At 32.0% G+C, this 25,202-nt stretch overlaps 1 long non-coding RNA gene across 1 annotated transcript in view; it reads left to right on the top strand.

Moving 5' to 3' along the window:
- LOC145332667 (uncharacterized) overlaps positions 1 to 24,755 on the top strand; it is a 32,456-nt gene extending 7,701 nt beyond the window's left edge. The window contains exons 2-4 of the long non-coding RNA XR_013884255.1: positions 15,096 to 15,154; positions 15,745 to 15,816; positions 24,632 to 24,755. This is a non-coding gene — a long non-coding RNA (uncharacterized LOC145332667). The remainder of the gene's footprint in view (positions 1 to 15,095; positions 15,155 to 15,744; positions 15,817 to 24,631) is intronic.
- Positions 24,756 to 25,202: the final 447 nt, after the last annotated feature.

Raw genomic sequence — 25,202 nt, 5'->3', positions numbered from 1 at the left:
ACATTATTTTTAAAAGCGAAGCTTTTCTATAATTAGGGTCGGTCCGTCCGTCCGTCCGTCCGTACGTCAGTCCGTACGTCCGTCCGAGATAGATAACTTTTATTCGTTAATTTAGGCATGTTAGAATTGTCCTATCGATTTCAAACTTTGCATGATGTTTCCTGTAGTAGTTGGGTACGATTTAGAAAGCGTAGCAACTCTATAATCATTACCAGAATGTCCGTACGTCCATTTTAAACATGTTGATTTTTCTACTTTTTTAACAACAAATTTTCAAGTGTTCTAATTATCCGTTTTATCTGATTTTTGGTATATTGATTCCTGGGACAACAAAGAACAATATTTTAAGCGAAGCAACTCTATAATAAAGTCCTAAAAATGTAAGTATGTCCATAAACATTACCCTGCTTCAAGCAGTTTTTCAACAAATTTATTTACAATTTTGCTTCGACTCTTATACTTTTAAATTCTGATTATTCAGTTCAGATACTATACAAGTGTTAATGTCCGTTTGTCCTACCGTTTCAGTGCTTCGCTTTTATGGATGTTGTCATCCTTGTTAAATTTTATTTCAAAAGTTTTAAAAAAGTGAGTTTTTTATTAAACAGAACAATTTGGTAATATTTGAGAAGTTACTTACCCACCCAAAAATAGCTGTAACCCTTTTCAGGACCTATGAGAAGCTTAATTGTAAAGGAAAACCATATCGGATCAGCGGTTAGCGAGATAATTCGGTACAAACAGACAATGATCATGTTACTTTTAAATAAGGACAAGTATTTGAGACTCTATCATCTAGGGGATTTGCAAAGAGGAAGCGATGGAAAAAATAGCATAAAACCATCCCGGAACCTATGTTAAACGTTTCTAAAATGGAGAACTCAATCAGTTCAGCTGTTTTTGAAATCTTAAGCATCAGACAAAAATACCTTTCTACTTTATATAATAGGATATGTATTTTCATAAAATTTTAAGCTATTGATAATGATATTGTATAAAAATCTCATTCATTTTTATAAGAAACACTTCATGTTAATTCAACAAAATAATTCTCGAAAACTCTAATAGAATTTTTTTTCAAAAATTATGTACATCCTATATTACTTATTAGATTGTTTCTCTCTCTCTCTCTCTCGCTCGCTCTCTCAAAGCAAAGCTTCTATATAATTATTATATTTACCTCTTTCTCTCTCTCCATCTCTCTCTCTCTCTGTCTGTCTGTTTGTCTCTCTCTCTCCTGATTTTTTAAACGTTTCAACCACTAATTGTAATCTACAGAAGGGGTAATTTAGTGTGTCATTATTAGGGATTAACGTCAATTTATCGGTCATTGTCTTATCCCTTTAGATCCCTGCAATTAAGCTACGCCTCCAATGTCATTAGTTTTTCTTGTTTGTGAGACAAATATTTTTTGCTAATCTTGTATTAATCACAAAATTAAAATACGAATCAAGGATCGATATATTATTACTTGGATGTTGCACTAGATTTTCATGTACTTTGAAAAGTAATACTTGCAGCTGGCTAAAATAATAATATTTCCACTATATTACATGAGATCCATATTAGCAAGCTAAATTGACACAAATTTTCCCCTGTTAATATATCTACGTATATCCTATATCCATTAAATCAAGCAATACCTACGTACATACATTTAACTATTCTTATTATAGATTTGCTTTGCTTTGCCTAATCGTCTAATAATTAATAAAGTTTTCTGTATGATTAAATTCATAGTGACAAAATAGCTAAAAATATATGTTAAGTTTTAGGTATTGAAAAGGTTTTAAATGAATCGGACTATTTTAACATGCCTAAATTCCATCAAAATTTCTTGTTGATTACAGAACCCCCTCACCCCTCCCCCCTTGTTTTGAAATATTTTAGAAATGTGTTAATTGTGTGTATGTGTTTTACTATAGAATATGCTATAGGATAGGATGGGTTATTGGTCCCGAAGGGTAAACCCCAACGCATTTGTTAGGCAAAAAATTCCCTCCCCCTTACTAAGAGAAAGCAACATTGTTTTATATACAATCTAAATTGTAAACAGACGTACAATGGGATAGAACGAGAAAACATGCAAATCAGACAGAGAGGGGACAATGGGCTGTTTATTATACTAGTCACCAAAGTTGATTCTTTAATTTGATGGTTCAAACGTTTCTACTACTAATTTTAATCTACAGAAGGGGTGATTTTGTTGTGTATCAACATTGGGGATATACATCAATTTATCTGCAATTGTCTTATCCCTTTAGATCCCTGTAATAAATTACAGACATACATTTTAAATTCAAGAGTAGCTTTGCTACTAAAAATGTAATATCTAGACTGTATACAGGAGGAAATAAATTTAATTTGGCGTTATCTATAATACAAAGTAGAACGATGTCTGTCCGTCTGTCTGTCCGTCTGTCCGTCTGTCTGTCCGTCTGAAGCTTAAGATCTCAGTAACCACTGAACCGATTGGGCTCTACTCTTCAGGGAATATACCTACTGGTCCTGTGATGGTTTTAAGCTATTTTCTTGGGGGGTGGGACACCCCCAACCCCCCCAAAAAATTAAACTCCCCCCCAAAAAAAAAAATTTTTTTTACTTTTTCTTTTTAAATCTAAAATACGAAAAATTAGGTTGATCAAACCTCTTGGGGCAAAGCCCCTAGAGGCTAGGGGCGAAGCCACTAGTTTTGTTATATAGTGCTATATATGTATATATATGTATTTTATAGTAGGGCCATTGAATTGAAAGCTATTTGCTTGTGCTAAGAAAATATATTTAATTAGTAATTTTTTTGTAGTGCTATAACAGTGAGGCCATTGAATTGAATATTATTTACTTATGCTAAGAAATAAAATTTGTTTGCTTTTTTTGGTCATTTAGTGGTATGTATATATAATAGTGGGTCCATTGAATTAAATGCTATTTACTTTTACTGAAAATATAAATTTAATTTGGTGTTAGTTTGTTATTTAGTGCTATATATATATAGTTGGGCCATTGAATTGAATTTTATTTACTTGTACTGGGAAAATAAATTTAATTGGGTGTTATGTAGTAATTTAGTGCTATATATATAACAGAAGGGGGCCTTGAATTATAATGCATTTTCAAAATAATTCTTCCTTGGACCTAAAAGAAGTCTTAACTAAGAACTTAAATATACATCGTAAATGATGATACACAAAATTACCCCTTCTGTAGATTACAATTAGTGGTTGAAACGTTTGGATACTTAATTAAAAGAACCAACCAATCAAGGTCCATTCCCAAGTTTGTTAAGCCAAGGAATAAAAAAACATTATAATAATACTTTGGGGACTAGTGTAACGAACTTGATAGACATTCTAAATTATGATATACAAAGTTATCCCTTCTGTAAACTACAATTAGAAGTTAAAAGTTTGGACACTTAACTAATTAAACTAACCAATCAAAATTTAATAGATGTCTCCAAGATTGTTAAGCAAATCAATAATAAAAGGTTATTATACGACTTTATATGGACTAGTGTAATAAACAGCCCAACGTCCCCTCCCTTACTGGAGAGACATCCTCAATGATGATTTACAATATTATCTCTTCTGTAAATTACAATTAGTGGTTGAAACGTTTAGACACTCAACTAAATGAACAAAAAAATCAAAATTCAATAAATGTCCCCAAGATTGTTAAGCCAAAGAATAATAATTAAACGTTATTATAAGACTTTGGGGACAAGTGTAACAAACAGCCCAATTTCCTATCCTTTACTGGATAGACATTCTTAATGATGATACACAAAATTACCCCTTCTGTAAATTACAATTAAAGTTAAAAGTTTGGACTTTCAACTATTTAAACTAACCAATCAAAATTTTATAAATATCCCCAAGTTTGTTATAAGACTTTGGGGACTAGTGTAATAAACAGCCAAATGTTCTCTCCCTCACATTTATTTACAAAAGTTATTGCAATGCCATACTAAATAAGTTAAATTGAGTTATTTATGTGTGTTTTCTTCTGCAGTCACTATACGTTAATAACAAGGATGACAACATCCATAAAACCAAAGCTCTGAAACGGTAAGACAAACGGACATTAACACTTGTAGAGTGTTATAGCTGAAAAAATATATATGTATATTGTATAAGTCTAAACAAAATAGTAAGTAAAATTGTTGCAAACTGCTAAAACATAGGTTACTCTTTAAGGACTTACTTACATTTTTTAGTACTTGATTTTATACATGAATTGTTTGTAACTTGTTGTTATAGGAATCAGTATTCCAAATATTAATGAGGATAATCATATCACATAAAAAATAGTTGTCAAAAAGGTTAAAAATCAACGTGTTATAAATGAACATACGGACATTCTGGTAACGATTATAGGTTTGCTATGCTTCCTAAATCGTATCTAACTGTTATAGGAATCAGCATGCAAAATTTGAACTGGATAGTACAATCATAGTATGCATAAATTAATGAAAAAAGCTAACTGTTCATAATCATAGTACGCTTCGGTTATAAAAATAGAATATTAATATTTTAGAATGGAAATTAATACTTATTAAGGGAGGGGACATTGGACTGTTTATTACATTAGTCCCCAAAGTTTTATGATAATGTTTTCTTATTCCTCCGCTTAATATCTTTGGGGACTTTAGTGAATTTTGATCGGTTGTTTTATTAAGTTGAGTGTTCCAACGTTTCAACCACTGAATTTAAACAACAGAAAAAAATAAAACATTAATTTATCAGTCATTGCCTTATCCCTCTAGACCCCTGGTTAATTATACTGGTACCCAACGTTTTAAAACACATTTATCTCATTCGTAGGTTTAACAACTTTGGGGACTTGATTCGGAGGACTTGATGTTAGACTGTTAATTATACTGGTTCCCAACATTTTAAAACACCTTCTCATATAAACTTTGAGGACTTTTGTTATATTTCGATTGGGTAATACAAACTTCCTAGCCTGTAAGCATAGATTTACATCAATTTATCGTTCATTGTCTTATCCCCTGTAGGAAAAAATGTTATTTTTATATTCAAATAAAAAAGCACTTTGGCTAGATAAAATATAAATAGTTTATGTCGTCTATATGGCAGGGATTTAAAGGGATAAGACAATGGACGATAAATCTATGTACATCCCCAATGATGATAAATAAAATTACCCCTTTATTTTTAGATATATTGGTTGAAAAAAGTTTGTAAAGTACCCAAATTACTAACGCGTTTATAAAACTTTGGGTACCAGTATAATTTCAGTCCAATGTACCTTAATCTCGGTTGATAGAGTTTACTAATATACTTCTTGTGCCAAACATATGACAATTTCGGACGATTCTTTAGTCGATTGGCCATAAAAGTATCACAGTACACGTGTAGGTTTGCCTAGTTATAATATTTATCAGGGATCTAAAGGGATAAGACTATGGCTGAAAATTTGATTTACAGCCCCAATGATGATACACAAAATTACCCCTTCTGTAGATTAAAAATAGTGGTTGAAACGCTTAAACACTCAACTTTATGAATTAAAATAAGTCCCCAAATTTGTTAAGCTAATGAAAACGTTATTAAACAGCCCATTGTCCCCTCTTTCTTTCAATAATAATACATAAAAAATGTTGAGTTCTAAGGACAATAATTTGCTTTTTATAACAGCATAATATTAGGCTTGTTTAGGTATAAATTCAACTGTCATACATTGTTATTAAACAGTTATGGAACCTGGCTAATGATTTTTACCTTTATTAAATATTTAAAATAGGCCTGTGGTCCAATTATTTAATTTATCATTATTTTTCATTGCAAACTAATTTTATACAAATTTAAACATTTTCATATTTGAATAGATAGTTAAATAGATAGATATATATATACTTAGATAGATAGATAGATAGATAGACAACCAGACAGTCAGATAGACAGACAAACAGAAAGTCAGAAAGAAAGACAGATAAACATACAAACATCCAAACAGACGAACAGACAGGCAGACAGACAGACATACAGACACACATACAGACAGACAGATAGTCAGACAGACAAACAGACAGAAATACAGACAGACAGACAGACAAACAGAAAATAGAAAACCATACAACCTAAAATTCTTACCTAACAATTACAGAAATCATAAGGACAAATTTTAATTCGATAGGACAATTAAAATATGTCTAAATCAACGATGAAAGCTTTCAGTTATGGACTGACAGACCGAACCTTATTTTAGAAAAGCTAGCTGCGCTTTTAAAAAGGGCAAATAAAATAAATTGGCCAAATTCATTTTATGTTGAAAAAAAGTTATCATTTAGTTTCAAACAAAAATGACCATTTTTCTGCTTTAAAATAGTTTTCATGAGAGATAAGTATTATAAAAAACAAGGATGACAACATCTATAAAAATAAAGCTCTGAAAAGGTAGGACAAACGAACATTAACAATGTGTTAGAACTGAATAGATGTATAGGTCTAAACAAAATTGTAATGTTTTAAATGGACGTATGAACTTTCTGGTAACAAAATTAGAGTTATTACGCTTTCTTAATTGTACTTAATTATTATAGGAATCATCAAGCAAAGATTCAAATCGATAGGACAATTCTAACATGCCTAAGTTAACGAAAAAGCTAACCGTTACGGACGGACGGACCGACCCTAATTATAGAAAAGCTTCGATTTTTATAAACAGTTGTGGGGGATTTTTTCGGAGACTTATCCCCAATGGGGGATGACGTACCTCCCGTCCTAAAATAGGTTTGTACCAGCCCTTGTTAAATGCTGTATCTGAACGATTCAACCATTCATGATTAAATCCGCAATAAATGGAATACACAAAATTACCCCCCTTATAGATAGTTGGTTGAATAGTTTGGACACTACGAGTTTGAAACCAAACTATCAAAACTTTGGGTACTACTACAACTTTGGGTACTTTTTAGTAGGTTCAAAACAAGTAATGTTCAAACTTTTCAACCGATATAATTAGTATATTAGAATAATTATCCCTTACAGTTTAATTTCTTTTTTAAAAATGTTTTATGCATACAGAACTTTCAAATTTTTGTGCATGCATATAACAAGCACAATTTTATCCAAAGTTTAATCGCTTCGCGTTATAGACAGATTTCTGCGGATATAAAATTTTAAAAAAATATAAGATTGATGCCAGTTTTGTTAGACCCGAGGGGTCAAAGGCAAGGGCTAACAAAATTTGTATTAATTTTATGATTTTTATTTTAATACTCGTGGAAAATTGTCTGTAATAAGATGTTATACATGATTTTTCAGTATGGCTGAGAATTGGTTCCAATCCACCGGGTAATATTCGGTTTCAATTAATTTTTCCATTTAAAACTATCTTAATCTTGTAAACTTACTAAGATATAACTTGTTTCAAAAAGATAAGACAATTCTTTCATATACAGTTTTACATTAAAAGCAATCTTAATATTGTAAACTGAATGAGACATAAATTGTTCAATCATTTAGTGTCAAAGAAACATTTAGTATATTAGTTTTTTATAATACTAGGGGCATGCGTTACCAAAAATAGTTATCAACCTTCCATGGACCTATTAGAAGCTTTACTGTGAAAGAGAATCCTATCGGTTTAGCGGTTAGGAAGATATTTTACTATAAAAATAAGAAATATGTTAAAAGTTATAAAAATAGGGGGTCATATCTTGGATTTTCTTGAATTTTGTCTGGTAGGTTCATTAAGTTGAGTGTCCCAAACGTTTTAACAACTTACTTACAAAAGAGAAAATTTTGTGTATCATAATTGGGGATGTACATCATTTTAGATCCCTAATACGACTTACATTTGTCATATTAATGTTAGTTTGATTTTAACAAAGCATTTAACATAATAAATAACAAAATTAGTAATATATTGATATATTATTACTTGGATGTTGCACCAGATTTACACGTGCTCTAAAAATTGATGCTTACGGCTGGCTAAAATATCAACTTTATATTAGAATGATTTATTTGCTAGATTTCTAATTATTGTCCCAAAAATTTCAATTTTACTATTACTTTGGAATAATATTTCCAGTATGGCTTCGAAACCTATTAATATCCGGTGGATAAGAACCGATTCTCTGCCACACTGAAAAATCATGTATTGTATTATATCTATTCTACGAATTTACAATCATGATATTAAAACCAGTTTTGTTAGACCCTGCCTTTGATATCTCGAGGCCAACAAAATTGTTTTTAATCTTATAATTTATATTTTTATATCCGCAGAAAGCTATTTATAATACAAATCTATAACATGACTTTGTCTTAAATTATTCTAATTATTATTAATTAACCATTATAATTTTATTTTTTCTAACTAGCGACTACGCCCCCTAGAAGCCTCTAGGGGCACTTAAGGTAGGAGGGGAAAAGTTGACCTCATCCCATTTTTAAATTTGAGTTTCAAAAGAGGGAAAAAAATATTTTTTGAGGGAAGGGGGGTGAAGACACCCTCCCCCAAAATAGTTTAAAACCTTCCCAGGACCTATAAGAAGATTCACTGTAAAGGAGAACAATATCGGTTCAGCGGTTAGCGAGATCCTTCGTGACAGACAAAAAACAAACTTTATATAATAGGATAATGTTCAGACTTTCTATTTTATAGAGCCTCGTTTATGTGAATATCCAAGTCCCCTAAAATAGGGGATCAACATTATAGAGGATTTAAAGGGATAAGACAATAACTATAAATTGATATACATCCCCAATGATGAAACACAAAATTACCTCTTTTGTAGCGTTGTAACCTTTGGACACTCAACTCAGTAAATCAACCTATCAAATTTTATCAAAAGACCCCAAAATTGTTAAGCCCACCAAAAAGAAAATGTTATTTAAAACTTTGGGGACCAGTTTTAAACAGCCCATTGTCATTTCTGAAACCTTATAGTTATTGTTATTGCTGCGCTACTTATGGACAAAAATATCCTCTTCTGTTTTTGAATATTAAAATTTGAATGAAAAAGAAAACAGAAAATAATCTTTTAACAAGTTTTAAATGCAATCTTGTTGGTTGCACTTTTGCCAAAATTTATTACACTTTCAGGAATATAGAAACTAGTAAATGTATGAAATATTGATGTATAATCTAGACAACTATCTGACCCAAGTGGTAGAAACACTTCTTGTCTGCTAGCAAATTACTTTGTGTTTCTTTGTAGGTAATTTGCTGTGTTTATATTTCCCGCTATTAGCTTTTTAAAAGACACAATACAAAATTGGGACAGGGTCTCCGCCCTGTGGACAGAGTGACATATATTTATTTTACTTTAAAATACAGGCAGATGTCTGAAGTTGGATGCTTCCCCTTATATTGTCTGTCAATCACTGAAACCCACTTATCTTTATTGACACAAATTTAAAATTTGTAATCTTACGAATAATCCTCTGCAGTAGGCCCTAAACCTGCAAGTCTTTTATCTGTGGTGCTCTAACCCTATGGATATATCAAATACTCAATAGAAACCTAACCCAACCTTACCTGACCTAAGGAAATAAGCAAAAACACTTTACAATGTCCTTTTGTGAAATTAAAATAATATGAGAGAGAGTAATCGTTATTATATGCATATACTTACAGGGAGCCCTTGCCCTGTGGGGGGCTAACCAAACCTTACTTAATATAATTTAAGAATAGGAACACTATACAAAAAGGGGGGGAGGGATTATGTAAAAGTTACTAAAAAATCATAAAAAATGCGTGATTATTCTTTTTTTAGGGGTTTACTTTCCCACTTCTTCTCTAATCTCCCTCATTTTTATGACGTCACATGTCTGATTTTTAAGTTACTTTCTCCATGTACAGGATTACCCATGCTTAACAAGTCAATTTGGGTGAAGGACCCAAAAGTTTATAATGGACTTTATTTATCATCATAATCCCTGACTCTTCAAAAAGGGAGGGTCACCTAACCCCCCCCCCACCCCCCCCCCAAAAAAAAAGTTCTCTAAGTTCTCTCTCCCCCAATTTTTTATACTTTTTCTTGTGGCTTTATATTTTATCATTTAATTTAATTTTCCCTTTATCCTTGACCCAACCAGAAGTGGAAAATTATTGGGAACATAAATCATTGCACTTTTCCCACCCCTCCCAGGGAATTTGGGGATTGGACAATGGTAGAATAATTAATATTTTCCCCAAAAAATCGCTTCACAAATGTTTTAAATTATATAAGAGTAATGTTTGCTGTCATATTATCAACATTCAAATATTTTTTTCTTAGATAGTTCAAACTTTAAGAAAGAAAGAGAGAGAGTAAAAGAGTCAAATAGAAAGAGAGAGAAAAAAATAGAGAAAAAAGAGAGGAGAATTGAATAAGAGAAAAAAAAAGAAGATATTAATAAATATAAATACAGAGCGAAAGAGAGCAAAAGGAAGAAAGAAAGAGAAAGAAATAGAGAAAAGAAAACGATGAAAGAGAGATAGAAAACAAAACGCGCGAGAGAGAGAGCGAGAGAGAGAGAGAGAGAGAGAGAGAGAGAGAGAGAGAGAGAGAGAGAGAGAGAGAGAGAGAGAGAGAGAGAGAGAGAGAGAGAGAGGTATGATAAGTATATAGAAGAGAGAAAGAGAGTGAAACAAAACGAGAGAAAGGAGAAAAAGAATTGAATAAGAGAAAAAGAGAGAATATAAAGATAAAAATGTAAGTAAGAAAGAAAAAAAGAATAGGAAAACGAAATAAAGAAAAAGGGAGAGAAAGATAAAAAGACGAAGAAAGTCTCTCACAAAAAATCTGTCGTCATAAAAATGAGGGATGAGGAGAGGTGGAGTGAAAAAGAAAACCACTAAAAAAATAGATGGATAAACCCTCATTTTTATGATGTCACAAGCTGATTTCTTGAGCAACTTTCATCATCTTCAAGGATAAGAAAGGACAATTTTAATATAATAAAATAGGTAAATAACAATTGAGAATAAAGACTTACATACATTACCACTTACAAAGTAGCTTCGCTACTAAAAGTTATGGAGAGACACGTTAGAATATTAGAGTAGTTTCGCTACTGTAAAATCTATAAAAAGTGTAAAAGTGTCTAACAAATTATTTTTGTCATTTTCTAGTGGTATATTTTGATTTATTAGGTTCCATTACTATGACCAGAGATAGAGCGATTGAGTTATTTCCTAAAATATTGGGGTATAGTCCAGGGGCGTCCAAGCTTTTTATTTTGGGGGGGGTAAAATTTTTTTAAGGGGTGGGTAATTCGGTTTTTGGGGGGGTAAAATGGCGCGCCGCAAATTTTTTTTACCCCCCCCAAAATTTTTACCCCGGGGGTAAAATTTGCTTGGGGGAATATTTACCCCCCCTGAAATCTGTTGGCAGGGGTAAAATTTGTTTACCCCCCCCAAAATTTATCCCCGGGGTAAAATTTTTGGGGGGGGTAATTTAAATTTTATCAAAAATTTAGTATTAAAAATGCGCGCGAAGCACGCAAAAATTTTTTTTGTTAGAGATTTTCTATTTTGGGGGGGGTAAATACCCCCTCCTAAATGGTTGGGGGTGCCTACGGCACCCCCAGGGTAGGGGTAAATTTTAAATGGGGGATGTAAAATGAAAAAAATTTTGGGCACCCCCAAATTCGTTTGGGGGGGGTAATCGCCCCATTACCCCCCCCCCCTTGGACGCCTATGGTATAGTCCCTTTCGTGGCAACGCTCCCTAAAGGGCGTTTCTTCGTATTTTCACAGTAGCTTTTCTCCCATTTCTAGCCCCTGCGGGGGGCTCTAAACCATTGGGGCCAATTGCCTAACCCTGCGGGGCAATCACCTAACCCAATATAACCTATCAAAAGCCATTTTGAAAATACGACGAATCGCTCCTTAAGGGGCGTTGCCACGAAAGGTACTAAACCCAAAAATTGCCTATATTTTTTTTCAGTATAAAATTTAAGAAATGTTCTATCAGGTTCAAACATTTGATATTCGATAGGTGTTACCTACTTTAGGAAAACAGACCATGTTATAATTCACGAATTCAATCTTGGAGAACAGATCTGTAGTATAGATGTATATACAGACAACTACATCCCTTCCCTTTTCAAAGACCTTTTTCTGCTTCTAAATTGTTTTCTGCTACTTGGCTGTGTTAATATAAGCGACACCATTGGTTAATTTTCAATGACGAAAGGTTGCAAAAGGTGGTTGCGAAGGGAAGATACAGTTATTTAACCCTTTCTCCCTCCAGTGTTTCACTCTAATTCTTGTAGTCTGATATCTATACCCGGATTATCAAAAAGCTAAGTAAATGGGTTGGATTACAAAATACCACATATAAAATGATAGGTCAAAAGAATATAAATCTTTTCTAAAATTGAACATCTTGAACAATAAATCTTTTCTTCGCTAAAAAGCAATAATTCTTACTAAAAGAATATTTTAAAAAGCAAATATGTTTCTAGTTTAACATAAATTATTAACATTATGTTTGTTCGTCTGTCAGTCTGTATGTCTGTCTGTCTGTCTGTTTGTTTGTTTGTTTGTTTGTTTGTCTATCTGTCTGTCAGTCTGTCTGTCTGTCAGTCTGTCAGTCTGTCAGTCTGTCAGTCTGTCAGTCTGTCAGTCTGTCAGTCTGTCAGTCTAACATTCTGTCTATCTGTCTGTCTGTCTGTCTGTCTGTCTGTCTGGAGAAAAGTTTTCGTCTACCCTCCCAAAAGAAAAGGCCCTAGAAAATTACCTCTACCAAAAAAATTATTATTCTTATTTGGACCTATACTAAGATACTTTGGATCTAGGATACTGCATTGCAACGTAGAACCATATTGGTCTAGCGGTTTAAGATATCCTAAGCGACAGACAGACATTAAGATACCTTGTTAAAAGCGAAGCTTTTCTATAATTAGGGTCGGTCCGTACGTCCGTGATGGATAGCTTTTTTCGTTAAATTAGGCACGTTAGAATTGTCCTATCTATTTCAAATTTTGCATGGTGATACCTGTAGTAGTGAGGTACAATTTAGAAAGCATAGCAACTCTATAATCGTTACCAGAATGTCCATACGTCCATTTTCAACATGTTGGTTTTTTCACTTTTTTAACAACAAGTATGTCCTAAAACCTCATACTGCATAGAGCAATTTTTCAATAAATTTACTTACAATTTTTCTTCGACTCTTATGCATTTATATTCCGATAATTCTGTTCTAACACTCTACAAGTGTTAATTCCCGTTTGTCCTACCATTTCAGAGCTTGCTTTTATGGATGTTGTAATCCTTGTTATATTGAATCTAACCATCCTAGATTTTCAAAACCTTCTAATTTTGTCATTTTTGTGACTGTGTTTTGTGTTAAAAATTAGGCAATTTAACCAACAAAAAAACCACCAACAATTAAAAAAAGATTTATGAAAATTACTTTTTTAAACACACAAAAAAGGCTATAAGAACTTCTATACTAAAAAAATACTTATATCGTTTTTATAATTTTTGAAAGTTAGAACTAGAAATATATAATTCAACTAGCAGCTACGCCCCTAAGAGGCCTCTAGTGGCACTTTCCATGTTAAGATAAGATGTTTCTTATTCACGTTTTTACGACACTGGCGCCGGCTAACGGGAATTTTTCAATTTTTTTAACAACGCAGCTGCGAACGGACATACATACATACAAAGCTAATTATAGAGTAGCTTCGCTACTAAAAAGAAAAACATGTTAACAACAACTTAAAATGCAAATAAACAAGGATGACAACATTTTAAGGACTCTAGAATCAGTACCCAAAAATCAGATCAATCGGATGATTATATCAAATGAATAATTGCTGTTAAAAAAGTTAAAAATAAATTGGACATACGGACATTCTTGAATGATTATAGAGTTGCTATGCTTTCTAAAAAGACTACAGGTATCACCAATAGGACAATTCTAACATGCGTGAATTAACGAAAAAAGCTATCCGTCACGAACGTATGGACGGACCTACCCTAATTATAGAATAGCTTCGCTTTTAAAAATGTAAAAGTATCTTTTTTACAGGGATCATTCTTAAGGGACAAAACAACGGCCGATTAATTACTACACATACCCTACAATGAAAAACAAAATTACCCCTTCTGTAGTTTAAACATTATTGGTTGAAAAGTTTGGACATTAATATTTTTGAATGAACCATAAAGTTTATTAAAAGTACCCAAAGTTTTTAAAGATTACAAGGTGTGCTTATAAAACTTTGGGTACAAGAGAATTTACAGAAGAATGTCCCCTCCCTCTCTGAATCTACTGTTTCTATGATGAAAGAAAAAGTCAAAGTATCTCAGGGAACTAAAGGGATAAGACAATGGCTAATAGATTGATGTACATACCAAATTATTATACATAAAATTATCCATTCTATAGATTACAATTGGTGGTTGAAACGTTTGGAAACTCAACTATATTTACCTACCAATCAAAATTTAATAAAAGTTCCAAAAGTTTTATTAAGCCAACGAATAAGAAAACACTATTATAAGACTTTGTGGACTAGTGTAATAAACAGCCAAATGTCCCCTCCCTCCCGGGAAAGCATAAAAAAGTGATGTCTTTTAGGTGGCGATGCTACTCTATAATTCATGTTGTCAATCCGTCATTCCGTAACGCTATCGGATAAACGCGATTTTCTCGGCTATTATAATAGATAGACACTTGATTTTTTTAGTGAATATTCCCTATATTAAAGAGTAACCAGTATGTAATATACTTGTCGGTAATGCTTTAAAATATAAAATTATTTAAAAATTATGTAAAATGTTTCATGATTTTTTTTTTCTAATAAATCTAATCATGATTTCAACAAATGATTCTTAAATCACCTTGTCAGGGATCTAAAGGGATAAGACAATGGCCGTTAAATTGATGTATATCTCCTATGATTCACTAAATTACCAATTCTGTAGATTAATACTAGTGGTTGACACTCAACTTAATGAATCAACCAATCAAAATTCAATAAAAGTATCTCAGATAAAAAAAAAACTTTATTATAAAACCTTGGGAACTAGTGTAATAAACAGCCTATTGTCCCCTCTCTCTTTCTCTGCATTCTGCAAATAGTCTATCTGTTTATCTAATTATCTTTCTCATTTTTTCAGGACAAAGAACAAATTGGAAGCCCCCGGATGATAAGCAGGATAATAATTCTAATAAAAAGGTATTCTTAACAGTTCTTCAAAAAAACACTACTAGCGGATTCGCCCCTAGAGTCCTCAGAGCACTTGAGGAAGAGGGAGTTGAATCCCAAAACCCATTTTTAGATTTTTAAAAAATTTTATTTTTTTTTGGGAGGGGGAGTTGGGAGAATATTTTTCTTGGGACGATTTCTCTTGGGAAAGTAGTGGTAACCTAACCCGAAATAGTTATACATCTTCGCGAGACCTATGAGAAGCTACCCTGTCAAGGAGAATCAGATCGGTTTAACGGTTAGGGACAAACTAACAGACAAAAAAACAGACATACAAACATTCTTTATTATAAGGATATATATCAACGTATGTATCTAAACTGTTAATCAACCCACAAAAACTATCATATATTTACCTATCTATCTATTTATTTATCAATCTATGCATCTATCTAACAACTATTCATATATCAATCTATTCATCATCTATCTATCTATTTATCTATTTAGGATAATGATATTATTTGTGAAGAATGTCTACAAAGCAATCCAGCTGTCTATCCATTTATTTTTCAATCTATTCATTCATCTATCATTATATTATATATTTATCTATTTAGGAGAATGATATTATTTGTGAAGATTGTCTACAAAGCAAACTCAATCTCAAATGTATAGATGCTAGTATACAGGTAGCATAGATAGATAGATAGATAGTTAAAAGATAGATAGATAGATAGATAGATAGATAGATAGATAGATAGATAGATAGATAGATAGATAGATAGATAAATAGATAGATAGATAGATAGATAGATAGATAGATAGATAGATAGATAGATAGATAGATAGATAGATAGATAGATAGATAGATAGATAGATAGATAGATAGATAGATAGATAGATAGATAGATAGGTATAAAGTTTCTACCTACCTAGGGAATAGGCTATCTAAACTTCTAAATGATATTAAAGAATAACAAGTATATTGAAATCCAGAGTGGAAAATAAAAGAAAAACGAATATGCATTTTGTTTCAAAAACAATTTATTTTGTTTATGGAAAAAAAAGACTACAATATATGTATGAATAATAGACGTACCGACATTTATGGTTTACAGAAACCCTTATCCTGAGTAGCTACGCTACCTTTAAAAGTACAACTAATCCTTGAATTTGGTCAGCTGAATTTTAGTTTCCGATTGTGTACATAATACATATCACACTCATCCTATCTCAATATTTACTACTAGCTAAAAAAGCTTCAAACTTTCAAAAAAAAATCTAACTTTGAAAAATTGAAATTTTGAATGTATAATGTATAATAAGTCGTCCTTATATTTATTTTAAATTAATAAAAATGTAGCTGAAAATAGCTTTTTGCAAGTTGGGTCATTTGTCGTACAACTTAAGAAATTAGGGAACAAATGGAAAATCAATTTTCAGTTGATTTCTTATTTTTACATCATTTTCCAGTATGGCTTCAAAACCCATTAATATTCTCTGGATTGGAACCAGTTCTCAGCCAAACTGAAAAAAATCATGTATAGCATCGTAGTACAAACAATTTTCCTCGAATAATGAAATAAAAATCACTTGGGTCTAATAAAACTGGCTTTGATATTATAATTTTTTATTTTGATTGTGCAGAAAGCTGTCTATAATACGATGCGATAAATAACAATTTCACTTTATCAGAATAAAGAAGGTGTAAGAAGGGTGATAATTGGGTAGTTTGGATACTCAATAGTCAAGTACATAATATAATTACAACCCTTACCCAAGCTCCTCTGTGGAGAGCGTCATTCATTACGGTGGAGTGACTTAATTTGGGACACCTGCCATACTCGGCGAGGGTGAGTAGGTCCCTTTGAGACTGCGAGTCATGTACTTGTACTAGAGCGTGGACCTTGAGCTGGCCCTGGTGCTAGCATGCAAAAGTGTCTCGTCCTACTCCATGACTACTTAGGTCCAAACACTAAGAAACTATAACTACACACACACACACAAACAGAATAAAAAACAAGGATGACAACATCTATAAGAAGCCACTCAATAAGAAAAATTTTGGATAAAATTACAGAAATTGTCGAAATAAGTAATTGAGTAGATGCTTAGTGTTCAAACGAATCGTCAAAAAATAATTCAGACCTCTATCTTTAATAGAAACTAAGAAAGTTAAATACACTTTTGTTCCCTACTAAAATATAATTATTCATCATAAAATTATTGGTTGAAAAGTTTGGAACCAACCAATCACAATTCAATAAAAGTACCCAAAGTTTTTATTCGCCATCTTCGGGTACCAGAGTAATTTACAGTCCTGTGTTCCAGTGAGAGAGGAGCCAATAGTCTGTTTATTACACTAGTCCCCAAAGTTTTATAATAATTTTTCCTTTTTCGTTGGCTTTTCAACTTTAGGGACTTTTGAATTTTGATTGGTTGGTTTATTAAGTTGAGTGTCCACACATTTCAACTACTAATTTTGATCTACAGAAGGGGTAATTTTGTGTGTCATCATTGGGGATGTACATCCCTGCCAAAATTCCCTCTCTTTCTCCTTGAGAAGCTTTACTAAAAATGTAAAAATTTTCTAAGAATTTTCTGGGCAAAAAATGAAGATAAAATTTGTATTCTCTCTCACACTTATCCAATAGTCTATAGCGGTTCTTAGAAATATTATTCATTCTAGAATTACAGTTCAATTTTATGCATAGATTATATGAATGTATGCTGTGATAGAATGTAAATATATCATTATAGGAACCAGTTTTATTTCAGTTTTATCTTCATAGACAAATACTTCAACTAAATTGAAAATATTTAAATTTTATTTTGTTTATGAAAATTTTTGGTGCTTTCACTCAAAGTGAGATTTCAAACATTGAAACCCCCCTTCCCCCTCTCCCCATTTTTCTGAAATAAATTGCAAATAAAATTTTGATTTTCACCTCTCCCTAACCCCTGCAGATGGACTAACCCCTGCAGGGCTACTCAGTTAACTTGCAGTATGATGTTCTATATGTTACTATATATGACATTGATTTTGAATATTTTATTATCACCATCCTGGCAATTTATAAAAGCTAGAAATAAATGTATAATTCTGAAATTTACCGAACACAGTAATAGTGTCTGACTGATTATGACGTAACAAAAAAAATTAGCCAATGAGAGGCCGTTATTGACCAATGGTAAAATTTATAGTGGCCTCTCATTGGCTAATTTTTTTTGTTACGTCATAATCAGTCAGACACTATTACTGTGTTCAAATTTACCTGGTCCAATTAGTGGTGGAGACCTTTTTGTCTGCTAGCAAATTGCTTTCTGTTCTTTTGTATGGTCTGGTTAATTCGGATACTATTGAAGGGTCGGAAAATTAGGAATTTAAATTTTTTTGGGGGGTCAATTTAATGTATTTTTTAGGTCTGCCCTTTACCCCCAAGAATAGGGTTGATTTCTTGTAAAAGACATAAACAATTAAAACTGCTTTTTGTCATTTAATAATTTGTTTGTGATTATGGCTTTGAAACAGATAGATTAAAACCAGTGGTCAGCCATACTAAAAAAACATGTATAGCAACGTATTTCAGAGAGATTCGACAAAATGAGCTGTGTGACGTCATAAAAGGGAGAGATGAGAAGAGAAGTGGAAAAGGAAACATGGCTCATTTTGTCAGAAACTTTGTTGATTCATTATTTCAGACAATTTTCAACAAATGTTAAAATAAATCTCATGAGATTAATAAAAGTTAGACTTTGGCCCCTCGGGACTAAATAAACTGGTTTCAATCTTAATTTTTAGCGGGGACAAAGTCAATCAAAACTCAGCCAAGAGACGTCATAAAATGAGGGATTATCCATCGCTTTTTAAGGGGTTTTCTCCTCTTATCTTTCTCATTTTTATGACGTCACGTGGCTGATTTTTGAGTGACATTCTCCCCCTACTTAATTTTTCATTTTAATATCCGCGGAATAAATATGAAATAATTTGTCTATGTTCCAAATCTATTTACACCCTGCTGAGCATTTTCACCAACTTTTAGATTATTTCTCCATTAGTGGTTACACCATAGTGTCACAGTAGAATATCAGCTTCAGCTACCCTGTAATATACTGTTATATTAGTGACACATAAAGTCTGTAGAACCGGAACCTTTTTCTGGTCTAATTTTAGTCTTATGTTCTAATGGATATAGAATTTCGTGGATATATTGACAGGGGAAAATTTGTTGTCAATGCAAGTTGCTAATATTTTCTTCATTTATTGGTCAGTTTGTTTATACAAGGAAGGATTAGGGATGGGGTAAAGGGTGTCAATGGCCAGCTGTGAGTATCAATTTATTAGAGTACATGATAAATCTAGTGCAAAATCCAAGTAATATTATATCGATAAATGTTCTACTTATTGACAGGGATCTTAAGGGATAAGACAATGGACGATAAATTGATGTACATTCCCAAGAAACTTAACTAAATATTACCACTCTGTAGATTAAAATATTGGTTGAAAAATTGAAAGCTACTAGCTTGAAACCTTCCAATCAAATTTTGCTTGAGGTACCCAAAGTTTTAATCATCACATGGTTATAAAACATGGACAGGGGAACTTTAGAAGGGGGGGGGGGAAGGTTCAGTGGAACCTTATCTTTCATTTAAGTTATAAAAAAAAGACCTTAAAAGGAAATTTAGAGGTAGGGTATTTTTTAGGAGATAGCCTCCCCCTAAAATAGTCAGTTTCGTGACATTGCCTCTAAAGGGGCGTATCGTCGTATTTTCACTGAAGCTTTTCTCCTATTTCTAGCCCAAAACGGGGGCTCTAACCATTCAGGGCCAATTGTCTAACACTGCGGGACAATCATTAACATTTACCTAGCCTAAAATAACCAATCAAAAATACGATGAAATGCCTTAAAGAGGAGATAACACGAAGCTGACAATAACCGGATAATTTTTTAAAACTCATTTGCTCCCTCCTCCCCTCTGCCTAAATCGTGTGTAAACCTTTGATATTCCTTAAATAGGATAAGCATCTCAGGAAAGGAGAGGACTATGGGCTATTTATTACACTAGTCCCCAAAGATTTGTATGACGTTTTCTTATTCGTTGGCCAAACATCTTTGGGGATTCATGATTGGTTGATTCATTAAGTTAAATGTCCAAACGTTACAACCACTAATTGTAATGTGTAATTTGTGTATTATCATTGAGAATGTACTTCAATTTATTGGCCATTGTCTTATCCCTTTAGATTCCAGAGGTGGGTTCTTAAAAAACCTTACCCCACTGAACTTTGGAACACTCAATTGCTCCCTTGTTTTCCCATTTTTGTGGAACATCAAATGCGGTAAATGTGATTCTCATTCTTAAAAAAAAAATCAATTGAGAAAAAAAGTGGGGCAAAATAATGTTCCAAAGAGTGTTCCCTAGTTCAGTGGATTAAGTTGGGTAGCCATAATTAAATTTGGAATATTTTTTTTTAATTCAGAGATTTTTCAAATTTTCAAATATCTAAATTAAGCATAAAAAACATGTCTAAAAAAACAAATACCAACAAAGACAAAAAGAATTTTAGGATCTACTGCAGTTCATGGTAAAATATTGCTGGTAACGAATGCTTCCTGGTTACTGGCACTATTACAAGATTCCTGGATCCAGCAGCACGCATATTGCAATAAATCCTATGTTCCTGTTAGCTGGCAACCACCAAAATTTCCAAGTTACCAGCAATAAAGAAAGATTGCTGGCCAACGGGACTTTTTACCCCATACCCCTTTTTTACAATATCCTAGGGGGGAAAGAGCAATGTTTAAAAGGGATAGTGGCTTCTAATACTGTGCAACTAGCTTCAGTTACTTGTACACCTTTTCTGTATTCTTAATAGGTGAGGGAGGAGGAGGTTGGGGAGGGGGATCTTTACCTTCAAATTTAACTGTTTTTATCTTAATATCAAAATATCCCTTTTCGCGCCAAAATTTGAATAGCATCCCAATCAAATCACAACCAATCCCGTCTCTTTATTTTTATAATAATTTGAAAAAAGTTGGGGAGAGATACTCATTATTATAAGATATTAGTAAATTAAATCTTTTTTTTCATCTGATAAAATAGGGTTTTTAATTGGTGGATTTTTCATATAAGATAAAGTAACCTCTTGACAAAAAAGCGAATTGGTTACCCATTTTTAAATTTAAAACGCACAATTATGTTCTGAATCTCTGATACTTTTGGCGGGTGTTTTAAATTCAAATTATCTTGCATTCTTTTTGTGCTTTGTAAACTCAAGATAAAAGAGTGCAAGACTGATATTATAGCAATATTTGTTTGTTTCTCAATTAAGATCTCACTAACCACTGCTGATTCGATTAAGATCTTCATTTTAGAGAAGCTTCACAAGGTCCTATGGTGGTTTTAGGCTATTGTTTATGTTAATTTCTGCCCCCTTCCTACCAATTTAAAAACGGAGCTTCATAATGCTAGGGGCGCAACTGCATATAAGTATGAGTTTCATACTTATTTATAAGTAATAGGGTGTCCGCTTATGTGTGTGTGTGTGTGTGCACAGAGGGATCTTGCTAACCGATAAACCGAAAAAGTATAATAATAATTTTTTCTAGTTGCGATTTATCTTGGGAGGATTGTGAAATATATTCTCAAATCAACCAAAATAGTTAAAAACCTTCCCAGGACCTCTTACCCTTAAAGTTTTTCCTGGCTACTTTTATATAATTACTTTTTATGTCTACGTAAACGTTGCATGTATTATTAAATGTTGATAAAAATCAGAAATAAGGAATATTTGTCTCACATTGCCACCCGCCTCCTCCCCTCCCTCTCTCTAATTCATTTTTTACATTTGATCAGTTTAAGCTTTTCTTAACCCCCCCCCCCCTCCTTCTACCCCCAATTAGTACGTACAGAGAAACAAACTACCACCCCCCTCCACATCAGACAAACATTCCAAAATAGTCAATTTGAGAATAGATTTATATTTATATATTACTTTAATACTTTAAGTAGCATGAATCTTACTTCTAATTGTGGGGTAAGTGTAATAAAATGGTAACGGGAATTAAAAAGGGAAATATTGCTATTTAACAGGAATATTTTAAACATGGCAGTGGCCAGGAATATGCACAAATTGCCAGCAACCAGGACAGTTAAACATTGGTGGCTCCAGAAATATTTCTTGTTATGCTAGATCCAGGAATCTTCTAATATTGCCAGGAAACAGGAAGCATTCGTTACCAGCAATATTTTACCATGAACTGCAGTAGATCCGAATTTTAATTTTAATTCAAATAAAACTTGGCACCCCATTTTGTCGCCATTTTGTATAGGCTTATATAAAATGAGAAGACAATTTTTCTCAGCAATTTGTTCCCTTTTTTAAGAGCGATTTTTTTTTGGAGTCAATTGTAAGCAGATAATTCCTTTTACTTTGATTTATTAGTTTTAATTTAAAAAAAAAATACAATGTGAAGCTGTGGGATTTTTTGTCAAGTAATTTTTTGTCCCAAAAAAGTGGTCCAATGAGGATAAATTGTCCTCACTCAAAAAATCATTTTGGAACATTATAACCAGTGGGTTAAAAGTTTTTAAAGAATCAATATTACCAAATTTTGTACTTTTCCCCACTGGTTATAATGTTCCAAACTGATTTTAGTGGGGTAAAAGTTTTTTAAGAACCCACCTCTGATATGATAAGCAGCTTATGATTTGGTTCATTCATTCCATCTACAAGATTTTTACTAACTTTTCATTTTATATATTTCATTTCTATCCATTTTTCTCTCTTTTTTCCCTTACCCCCTCTCTCTTTCTCTCTCTCTCTCTCTCTCTCTCTCTCTCTCTTCTTTTTATCTTATTTTTAGTCCAAAGTAAAAAAAGTTTGTCTGAAAATTTTCACTTAAAAGTTTATTCTCTATAAGAGGATACAAAATTATAATTTTTCTTAGAAGATATTTTTATAGATAGATAGATAGATAGATAGATAGATAGATATATAGATAGATAGATAGATAGATAGATAGATAGATAGATAGATAGATAGATAGATAGATAGATAGATAGATAGATAGATAGATAGATAGATAGATAGATAGATAGATAGATAGATAGATAGATAGATAGATAGATAGATAGATAGATAGATAGTTATATAGATAGATAGATAGATAGATAGTTAGATAGATAGATAGATAGATAGATAGATAGATAGATAGATAGATAGATATATAGATAGACAGATAGATATGCCAGTTAAATAGATAGATAGACAGATAGACAGATAGACAGATGGACAGATAGATAGATAGATAGGAAAGATAGGATAGTTAAATAGATAGATAGATAGTAAAGATAGGATAGTTATATAGATAGATAGAGTATTGTTATTTAATGAAAACAAAATTATTTATTTATTTTAATAAGTTGATTTTTTAACAAAAGAATCTTTTAGAGAAAAAATAACAATAAAAAAGTTTTTGGTAATATAAAATTTACTTTTAGTATATGTATTATTCTCTAAAAAGTTTTTTTTTTATAAATAATAATTGATTTATTGTTTCATATTAATATATGAAAATGGAATAGTTATTTATCGCATCGTATCATAGACAGCGTTCCGCGGATATTAAGAAAATTTAAGATTATAAGATTAAAACGAGTTTTTGTTAGACCCGAGGGGCCGAAAGAGTTTACATAAATTTTATGATTTTTATTTTGATATTCGTGGAAAATTGTCTAGTAACTTATTATTCAATAGGGATTTTAAGGGATAAGACAATGGACAATAAATTGATGTACTGTCTCCAATAATCATTAGTGAAACTTCGCAATAAAATCTTGTTTATCGATTTAATGAAACAATTCTTTTGAAGTCTTTTATTTGGATATTTTATTCTTTTTGTTATAAAATTTATGTTTAGAAAAATAATTAAAAAGATAGACAGTGGATAGATGAATATATAAAAACAAGGATGACAACATCCATGCATAAAAGCGAAGCTCTAAAACGGTAGGACAAACGAGCATTAACACTTGTAGAGTGTCAGAACTCATTTATTAGAATATAAAAGTCGAAAAATTTATAAATAAATTTGTTAAAAACTGCTAAAATACAGAATAATGTTTAAGGGCATACTTACATTTTTAGGACTTAATTATATAGATGCTTAGAATACAAAATTTTATTTTGTTGTCCTAGGAATCATTATTCCAAAAATCAGATTGATGTAATAGTTAAATCATACAAAAAGTTGTTTCAAAAAAGTTTAGAAAAATGAGCATGTTTTAAATTGACGTACGGACTTTCTGGTAACGATTATATAGTTGCTACGCTTCCTACATTGTACCTAATTGATATAGAAATCAGCAGGCAAAGTTTGAAATCAATAGGACAATTATAACATTTATAAATTAACAAAAAGATCTAACAGTCATAGAAGAAATCTTTCCTTTAATAATTTAGATTATGTATAAAAACATCTATTTTTTTTATTTTAGGTTGACCTATCTGATGGCGAAGATGGAGGTATACCTACTAAGTGTGGACATCACCCAGCCCTCTATAGTAGAGAAGATATTAGGAAACAACCATAGTATCTATCTATATATAATATAAAGTATAAAGATGTCTGTCTGTCTCTCTGTAAGAGAGGTTTATGGCACTGCATGTATAGGCATACCGCATGGGATTTTTTTGTTTAGCTAAACTAAGCCTTAAATACAAGTAATTGGATGTTTTTATGTCTATTTTAAGGAAGGGTCTCGATAACTGCTGAACTGATATGGTTCTCTATTGCAGTGTAGCTTCCTATAGGTACTGGAAAGGTTCGTAACTATTTTGAGGGAGGGTTATATCACCATCCCAAGAGAAATCGTCCCTAGAAAAAATTATCCCCTCTTCAAAAAATATTTACTTTTTCCTTTAAATGAAATTAAGAATGAAGAAGGGTTGACTCACATCTCACCCCCTAAAGGCCTCTAGGGGCGAATCCGCTAGTTTTAAATAAAAAAAAGTTGTTTGATTATCAATTTTACTGTAATTGAACTCTGAATTCCTAATTATATCTAA

Source organism: Acartia tonsa, chromosome 11 (assembly GCF_053477335.1).
Source record: "Acartia tonsa isolate MP-2025a chromosome 11, ASM5347733v1, whole genome shotgun sequence".
NCBI classification, from domain to species: domain Eukaryota; kingdom Metazoa; phylum Arthropoda; class Copepoda; order Calanoida; family Acartiidae; genus Acartia; species Acartia tonsa.
This window is presented reverse-complemented; position numbering and strand designations above follow the sequence as displayed.